The sequence below is a fragment of the Caretta caretta genome, chromosome 15 (assembly GCF_965140235.1).
Source record: "Caretta caretta isolate rCarCar2 chromosome 15, rCarCar1.hap1, whole genome shotgun sequence".
Classification (NCBI taxonomy): domain Eukaryota; kingdom Metazoa; phylum Chordata; order Testudines; family Cheloniidae; genus Caretta; species Caretta caretta.
Genome location: NC_134220.1, coordinates 14,408,572 through 14,418,044, shown reverse-complemented (window position 1 = coordinate 14,418,044; position 9,473 = coordinate 14,408,572).

Below are 9,473 nucleotides of genomic sequence, written 5' to 3'. Positions count from 1 at the left end.
ACAGGTGATACGGCATTGATTTTACATGAGGACCAGCTTGCGCTGACTCCTGTGTGGGGTCTCAGGGGGGCCCCTGCAAGGGTCTGGGTTAGTAGATCCTGATACAAAACCAAGGTCCGACAGAGCTAAGGAAACAACCGGAAAAGGCGTCCCTCCTGGTTTTCCCAGGGTAACATTACAGTGGCATGTATTGCAATGGGGTTGTCCAATCTGCCCTGAGATCATTCCAGAGTGGGTGCCGAGAGGATGTTTTCCAGAATATTGTTGGCCACTTGGTACCCGAGAAACAAACACATACTTATATCAGGCTATTTCCTCCCATCCTTCCTCTTGTGAAGTACCTCACCTTGCAAGCTGTCCTGCTGAAATCAGTGGGACCAATCCAGGGCCAAGGGACAGCTCAAAGGGTGAACCAGTGTGGTGGAATCAGAACTATCTTGATGAATTCCTGAGCGACACAATACTTGCTGACTAGGCTTTCCAAGGGGCCTCCAGAAATGAGCCACGCACTTTGCAAGTGCCTACCTTTGCCAAATGCAAACCCCTACATGCGCTCGAGTCAGCGAGCACTGTATACATGTGTTTATTACTTGTCCTGCAGTAGTGCCTTGGAGCGCTAGGCACGGCCCAGGACCCCATGGTGCTAGGCACTGTACAAACACAGAACAAAAAGACAGTCCCTGCTCCCAAGAGCTGACAACAGAGGGGGCCTTTCATTGATTTTATTCATTTATTCCCCCGTTTAATAGAACCATTCACTTTTCGCCTTTCGTAATAGCTCAGGTGTGTGGACAACCAGTAAGAACTAATATGATTGGAATTTGTTGACTCCAGTTAACATAACTGAAGGACTAACTCCCCTCCCTACCCCCAATTAAACAAAACTTCACCCCGAGAGACCAAGCTCTGTATTAGCAGATTGGCAGTGCATTGATGGCCACCAGGTTTGGATGCTGTTGAACCAATGGGAAAAGCATGTTCTGGAGTTGAGGGTGTGAGAATGTTCTGCGGGAAGCCCTTTAAATATAGGGGCACTTAGTTTGAACTCTTTAGCTGTCGTGGAGGAGCTTGGGGAGAGAAGGTCTCTTGGATAGTCAGGACTTGGAAGCAAATATGGAGCCAGTGGCATAGAATCATAGAATATCAGGGTTGGAAGGGACCTCAGGAGGTCATCTAGTCCAACCCCCTGCTCAAAGCAGGGCTAATCCCCAATTTTTGCCCCAGATCCCTAAATGGCCCTCTCAAGGACTGAACTCACAACCCTAGGTTTACCAGGGCAATGCTCAAACCACTGAGCTAGCCCGCCCCCCATGATACATTCCTCTGGCTGACCCTGCTCTGCAAGCTGGTTGCCACATTCCGTACCAGCTCCTGAGTGGTGTATGGCAGTGTGGTCTAGACTGGGCTATGCTCATCCAGCCTGGGGGTGAAAACTGCACAGAAACCCTTGTTTGAGCACAAATGCTGATTCTGGCCCATGTGAGCAGCATCTTTCTGGAGGCCCCTTTGCAAATGTAGGCCTTTGGACTGAATCTGTCCCTGCTGTAAGAGGTAACAGTAGGAGTGAATTGGGCCCTTACTGTTCTACCAGGGTGAAAGAGTGTGTTTGCTTTCCAGGCATTTCCCGCATCCCCTTCAAGGGAGCATACTGGCCAACCTAGTATTAACGGTGACTGCCATAGGGGAGAAGTGTATGTTAATGAACTTGACATTGCTATGAAGTGATCAGAAGAGTCACTCTGCCTGCTTGCACCATGGGAACAAGGAGGAGGAGAATCAAAGGGGACTTTGACTCCTGGCCGTTCCCTGATGCAGTTATGACAGTGGGGGAAAGGTACGACTGCCCCGTCTTCTCCCCACGTCCCTAGAATGTTGACTGGTTCCTCTGGGCGGGGGGTTCCGCAGGAGATGGAAATGTCTCAGGCCTTGTCTGCGCTGGAGAGGTTGGCCGCTCTAGCTAGAGCAACAAACCCTCCTCCTGGAGATGCAGCTTATACTGGCAAAAGAGCTCGTTTGCTGGGAGAGCTTATACCAGTTCCCCCACACGAAATAAGTTATGCCGGCAGAAGGGCCTGTTTGCCAGTGTAACTGCATCTGCACTAGGGGTTGTGGTGGCCCAGCGCTGTCGGTTATGGAGGTGGTTTTCTCCACCCTTCGAACCGACATGGCTGTGCCAGCAAAACTTGGAAGTATAGACCAGGCCTAAGGGTCAATGCTGCCTCACAGTGCCGCAGCTGTACGGCAGGCCTGGTCATGCTGGCGCAGAATAGACACCCCCCGCCAAGCAGGGACATGCTGTATCTCCATACAGAAGCCTGCAGGTACCTGCAGCAGGGAGAAGTGGATGGGAATAATGCCATTGACAGGAGGTGAAGCCTCCTTGCCTACCTAGCAGCCTGTGCTCTCAGCCACCAGTGTGTGTTCCTGGCTCCCTGCACCTCAGTTTGCCTGACCTCTTTGTGTGGCTTCATCATCAGACCTGATGAAATTCACCTCTGTGCAAATGGCCCCACCAGCCCTGGGCACCTCTTGAGCCCTGCTTAAGCCCGTGGGCTGCACAGGCTTTATGAAAGGCCTTCTGGACAGGGTGCATGTCACCCTCAGAAAATAACCGTTGCTTACATGAAAAAAGCGATCAACCCCTGAAGGTGACAGATCAGGGGCTGCTTGATACACGTGTTAACAGCTGCTGGGTCAAGTCAGCAGAACAAAAGCAACGGACCTTGAGCTGACCCTCCCAAAATAGCCCAGAGCCACAGCTTGCCACCTGCTCTGAGCCAGAGATGAGCTGGACCTAGTGGCCTTCTGAGGCCCCACCCTGCCTCGTTGTTCTTGACAGTCCTGCACCTGTTCTTTCTCTTTCCCTGGTGCATCTCTTTCCGTTAACTGTTGAGTCCTGTGGTCCTTGTCTCCTGGCTGGAGCTATTCTTAGTGCACAGAATTTGCTTTTCAGTTTCAGCCCTGCTGCCCTCAGGACATTGGGAGCTATTTGTGTGTCTCACAGCTGCTAGCGTGAGGCCAGCGGAAAACCCCCTTCACTGAGCTCACGTTGACGATACTGTCTGACTGAGTTGGGAACGTTGCGTCAGCCTGTTCCCACTTGCTGTACTTGATCTGTAACCTCCGTGATCCACGCTATGGTTCTGTGCTTGCCCAGATCATAGTCACAGATTTGTTCCTGGAAGAGACAACCAGAGATGAAATTGTAGGTCTGGCCAGAAATCGGAGCTGTAGCTACACACAGGGAGAGTGACGCCATGCTACTGACTTGCACACACTGGAGGGGTAAAGGCCATTATGATTTATGCTAATCTAGAGCCAGATTCTGTCACCTTTCCATGGAGCAGCCCTTATTCTGCAAGTAGCCCTAGTAATTTCAAGGGCACTATTCCCCGAGTGATACTCAGCACGAATAAGGGGTCAGACCCTCTCCCTTGGAGGGGAGTTTTGTCTTTGTGTCTGATTTAGGGCCAGATTCTGCCTCCCTTACTCGTATTGAGTAGCACCATGAGTCAGGCCATAGAAGTAAATGAGTCTACTCGCGGATTGAGGGGTTTCGCAATGGGACTAATCAGAATCTCAGCCCCTTAGAAATATTCACTCACAGACTCAGAATCAGACCTTCAAAGGTCAGAAGACCCTAGAGCAGATTCTAGGATATTTTCTCCCTGGTCGAAGCCTCTCAGTGTTTTTCTACTTCTGCTGCTCTGGCCTTATATTGAACTGCGTTGGTATATTTGCTGTTATTATTGAAATACGCAGCCATAGGAGAGGCTCCCTGTATGACCCTGATTGCTGGATCACCTACAATAGGGCTGGATTTTCAGAAGAGTTCAGCCCATTGGGTACACGTACACTCCGGGCACTTGGGAAAGTCTGGCCTGTGAGATCACATTGGGAGCAGGGGGAACATCAGCCCCCAGGAGCATCCAGGTCATGAAATCACACGGTAGGCCCCATTTGGTGCCGCTGGTATGGACCGTCACATATAGATTACTGTGGGCGGGGGTGTGTGCGCGTTCAGTGCTGGCCCAGTACTCCTGCCATTGTTCGCCGCGCGGAGATTCCCCTTGGTGCCTGTGTGTGGCAGAGCACATGGTTCCAGGCTGGAGATTAGCTCTGTAAAACCAGCCCCTTCTTCCTGGAGAGATCTGCTCCCCGTGGGTCTGGGATCTGCCGCCTCTCGACACAATTGCACTGGAACTGCCTTTTGCACCAGCAGCAGAGCTGGTTACTAAATTCCAATGAGTTCCATCTGTGCAACCCCACTGGCAGCCTGGGGATTGCACAGGTTCAATACAGGGATAATGGGAAGGCAATGGGCTTGCTCCAGGGTCACTGTGGCCACCATTTGGCCTGCAGAACCTTTGTTACTGGTGTTGATGGGTGAAGAAGAACGAATCCAGCTTCACCTCAAGCGAGCCCAGCTGGTTGGCTGCTGAGCACTTCTGAAAAGCTGGCCAGAAGTGCCACACTGGGAAGGGAGCATGCCTGAAAATCTGCCCCCTTGAGCTCTCTCAGGAATGGGGCCCCAGGAGCCCAGTTTACAGGGCTGGCAGCTAGAAACAAATCTCTGTTTGCTTCCACACTGAGTGTTTTTGATAAGGCGTCACTGAGACACAATCAACATAGTGCCTTGTGAAGTTACTTTTATAGCGTCTCCTTTCAGAGTAGGCGGCTCTGGATTTGTGCCCTGGTTGTAATTGCTCTGTATTGTATGCAGGCCCCGAGCCCGATCACCAGACTTTTATACATTTGATTTACAAGGAATCACAGCCAGTGACTGGCCCGGGAAGGCTGCAGGTTCTCTTTATAGCTCTTGTAGTGCCTTTAGCCCCTATCACCTCCAGAAGCCTTTCTGGCCTTAGATCCCATTAGAAATTGGACTGATTGCTTCCCAGGTGGAAACACTTTGTTGTATCACCTGACAGGGCTAGGTCTAATGGCCCTTCCACTCTGATGCTTTCTTTGGATGGCTCCGTCTGGGCTCCGCTCAGGATGCGTGTGTGCTTGTAGCTGTCTGGGTCTCGTGGACTGAACCAGGTACAAATTTCACCATCTAACACAGTTGTGGGGCTTTGTTTCTGGTGGGTACAAGAAGAGGTTCTTCTAAAGGAGAAGCTGCCTGGGGTGTTGGGGGGGGGGGAAAGAAAGAACTGATGTGATTTGAGGTTAGTCCAACAAGCGTGTGAATAGCTCAGTTATGGATGACCAGAGATTAGCCGCTCGGCTCAGCTTTGAGAGCCAGGTGAGGGTGCAGGTGGAGGCTGGTAACTGACAAGGCACATTCAATGTCCCTCGGTGGGAATGTTCTCAGGGGCAACAAATGCTCCATGTATCCCTGTCTGCATGAGCGTCTGAGTCCTAGGGAGTATGTAGGGGTGGATGGGCCTGGCTTGCCTCTAACGTGCCCAGTCACGCCCCCTTTGTGGGGCTGCATGCTACTGGTAGGGCCACCCCAACTCTGGCTGCCTCCTGCACAAGTGCCCTGCGGGAGAGGAGTCCCTGCCCCTTGACCCAGGCTCCAGCTCCTGGAATCTGGTCCTAAACTGGCAGTTTGGTTTCTGGAAGGGAAAATTGGGACCTTTTGGCCTTGGAAACCTTTGGCCTGCCCGTTGCTCTGACCCCAGCCTAGAGCCAGAGACGACACTTGTGCCTTGGGGGACTGGGGGAGGGGAGCTAGGTGCATAGCTCGGGCCCTGTAGCTAGATGACTGACCGCCTGCTCTGCACAGGAACTGAGTTTCGGTGAGCACAGCTAGCCTGTGTGTGCTGGGAGCGAATGGAGGCTGGGTTAGAAAACCTGGCCCCCAGCGTCTGTCTTTCTCTTTGGCTATCCACTGAGGCCAGCCTTTCGTGTGGCTGGGGTGACACGGGAGAGAGTATCTCGTTAATCTCTGTATGTGGTTTAAAAGGGTTTGAAAAGGAGGATTTCAAATAAAGATCTTGGGCTCGATTCCCCCGCTGGTGTTCCCTGGCAAAGATCCCTTGACCTCTGTGGAGTTGCACGCCCGTTTACGCTCGCTGGGGACCTGGCTCAGTGAGACAGGCTGGTGCGATTGTCCTGTGTTCTGCTGCTCCTGAAGCCTGGCTCGCTTCTGTTTTCGCTGGTGGTGAACAAACTGGGCCCTCTGGCGTATGCTGGCCTGTCAGCTACGATGCACCTGGAACCAGGTGATCGACATGGGATTGCAGGCTCAGAGGACAGAGATCAGCTTTGTTAGGGGGCTAGGTGCATAAAATATGACGCATGTAAACCAGGAGCAGAGAGCAGCACTCCCTGGCATTATACCCTTCCCTTCCTGTCTCTTCCCCAGGCATGGCACCCCTTTATATTGACTCATCTCCCGTTATTTTCCTGCTCCCCATCTCCTGTGTTAGCAATCCTTCTGCCTCTCTCGAGGTGGCTGTGTGCAGCAGAGGACAAGCCTTCGCTATGCAGGGCTAGCATTTCAGCCACGGGCAGCTTTGCTCTTGCACCTTATTCTGTGCTGAGCTTGTGCATCAATAACCATCGGCTGGAACTCGAGGTGAGGGGGATGCTGCCGCACCCCCTGGCTCGAAGTGGTTTCCATCATATACAGGGTTTACCGTTTGGCTCAATGGCTCGCAGCACCCCCGCTATACAAATTGTTCCAGTGTCCCTGTCAATAACCTCACAGGGATGCCGAGAGCTGAAAATTTACAGAGTGGGTTGAATTTAATGGCAAGTGAGACTTTTGATGGCATGGAGGTGCACGGCCTCTCTTTAACACTTTAAATACTTCCCACTAGACCTGGTGGGGGCTGCAGAGGGGCAGGAGACTGGGTTTGGGGAGCATGGCAGTGTGCCAGGAGATGGGGACATAGAGGGAGCTGCATGGGAGGAGTTTCAGGGCACTGGGAAACACAGAGGGACAGGATGGGGGAAGGGGAGCTAGGGGGCTGGGACCACAGCACTCTGGGTCTGTACCAATGCAATTGCTAAGGGTCTGGGAAATCCCCAGTTATGTTCCTCCTCCCCTGCGCAGTGCTCCTTTCAGATCAGTCTCCAACACAGCAGTACCCATCAGCCACCCATGTGTACACACGTCCTGCACGCGTGGTTGTGATCACCAGGGAATACAGACCTTTATTTCTTCAGCCACGCAGTAAACTGCATTAGGGCCAGACTCTGCAAAGCCCTACCCTGGCGAGCAGCCTGGCTGGAACCCATGGGAATTCTCAGATGCGTTAAGGTTTACAGGGGTGGGACCTTACTTTGCTCTCCTGACCCCCCCGCTCACTCGCTGTCTGCCTATTAACCTGTGTGCACTGAGAAGGCGACTGAAGCCCCAGGTGCTGGAGCCGCGTCCAACTCACAGCTGCTTTGATACAAAGAACGTGCTGCAAACATGGCACTCTCTCCCCTACCCCAAATGTAGCAGCGGCCACCAGAGTCAGCTCAGAGCAGCCCAAGGACTGAGCCTCTGGATATCTGGGGTGAGAGGCCTTCATAGAGATGTGCAGCATTCATTGGTAGCCCTGGCCAGTCACTCGCTATTCGCAAATGTATTAGAACAAACTTTTCTCCCTCTGCCAGCGCACTGCAAGGACCATGGCCCTGAGCTTTATAGGCTGAGGGAAATAAAAAACAATGCCAATGCATATGAAGTACTGCGTCACCCACTCCTGTTAGGGAGGGCTAGGGCGCAGGCCTGAGCCGTGCCATGCGTGTGTCTATTTTTACCTTTACTTAAAGCATTTCCAAGTTGTATACATCTGCTGGATTACGCCCATTGGCTCTTCACAGTCACGGCGATCGCTGAATGTTTCTGGTTTTATTAATATCAGAACAAGGCTGCATCAGAGGCTAAAGCAGAAAGGACATTTCCAGGGAATGCAGAGGGGCGAGAGCAGGGGGAACGTGGGAATAAAAGCAGATATCAAAGGGATCGGCAAAGATTCCGCCCACATCAAACAGGAAGCAGAGTTACTGGAAATCAGCATTATGGTTCCTGGCTCCTCTGGGGAACCCCCTAGTGACTGACCCGGAAGCTGGCTGAGCACCCTAGGGTTTAGAGGGCTATGAACACTCTGAGCTCTTCAGGGACTTCTCAAAGTTCTTCCCATCGTGTGTCACCTGGCAGGTGTAGGTCTCCTGGGTCTTCCACTGAGCTGCATCCAGAGGGGAAAGAAAGAGGCTTCCCTCCAGGCCCCTGGCAAGGGGTGCCCACAGCAGCAGTCCCAGGAAGCCCTGCGCTTCGGGACATGCTCATTCCTTCTTCCTGCTCCTTGAGGAGCTGGATGCTGAGCCGGGAGGGGGAAGGGCAGGTTGTTGTACCTGGGGGAGCACCCTCTGGCAGCCTAATGGACCCCCTTTGTCTGAGGTCTCCTGCAGCACTGGGACTCTGCAGCACCCCCTTCCTCAGGGCTTGTGGCTAAATGCCACCCTCTAGCCATGAGCCTCGCCCTGTGCTGTGCTGCAGAGCGGAGGCCGTGTTGCCCTTGGGGAAGGCAGGGTGCTGCCCCACTCGCAGAACAGAGAGACTCAGAACTATTGCGTGGGCCTCCCCCAGCTGTCTAACTCCATTACTCCGACAGATAAAGGAGCTGGGTGGGGAGCAGCTGCCCGGGTGCCCCAATGCATACGAAATCTGGGCACACTCCTGTGGGGGAGCCAGAACAGCAAGAGCAGTGACAAGGCCTCTTCGGACGCCTGCCTACCCCAGCAGTGAGCCGAGGGGCATTTCCTAAAGTGTCCTTCATCAATGAGGAGGAGCGAGAAAATGCACCATGAGCGACAGACGTTACTCGTGTTGCTCAGTGCAGGCTCAGAGACCGGTATCGGACCCAGAAGAGAATCGAGCCCCGGGTGAGTTTTATATCCACATCAATTAGCTGTTCCCTCTTACTGGGGAGGTGACTTTGGAATAAAAATGCGGACGTTCTCTGCCCTGTACTCTCGGCATAGGCACTATGCTTAGAAACCCAGCACCCCATCTCTTCCTGTAAGCTGCTTTTTCGATACAAAAATCAGCTAGAGTGTGATCCAGCTCCCCTAGGAGTCAGTGAGATTGACTTCAATAGAGTTGATGGGGGAGGAGGCTGCTGAACCCCCCCCAGTAAAAGGACATTTTAGGGGACCATTAAATAAACAATCAACCCATAAAAAGGCATTTTCAATGATGAATGTCAAGTCTTGTTTAAAAGACTTCTGACTAGCAAGAGCAGCTGCAACTGGCAGAGCCCCTGAAGTTCACCTCACTCCCAGAACGAAGCCAAGCAGCAGCGCGGATGCTGCAGTAGCTCGTTAATGTATTATTCATTGATTATTCGCTTCCAAACTGGTGCTTCAGGACACGGTTCAGCAAATCTTTTAATCAATAATTAGTGAGATTTTCTCTCTCTGCCGGAAAGCAGAACAGCCTGAGTTAAACTGGCTTTTCTGCAACTTCTGGAGACATCTCCAGTGGGGGAAAACCGATCAGATGAGGGGCGGTGGCTCGTCAGGCA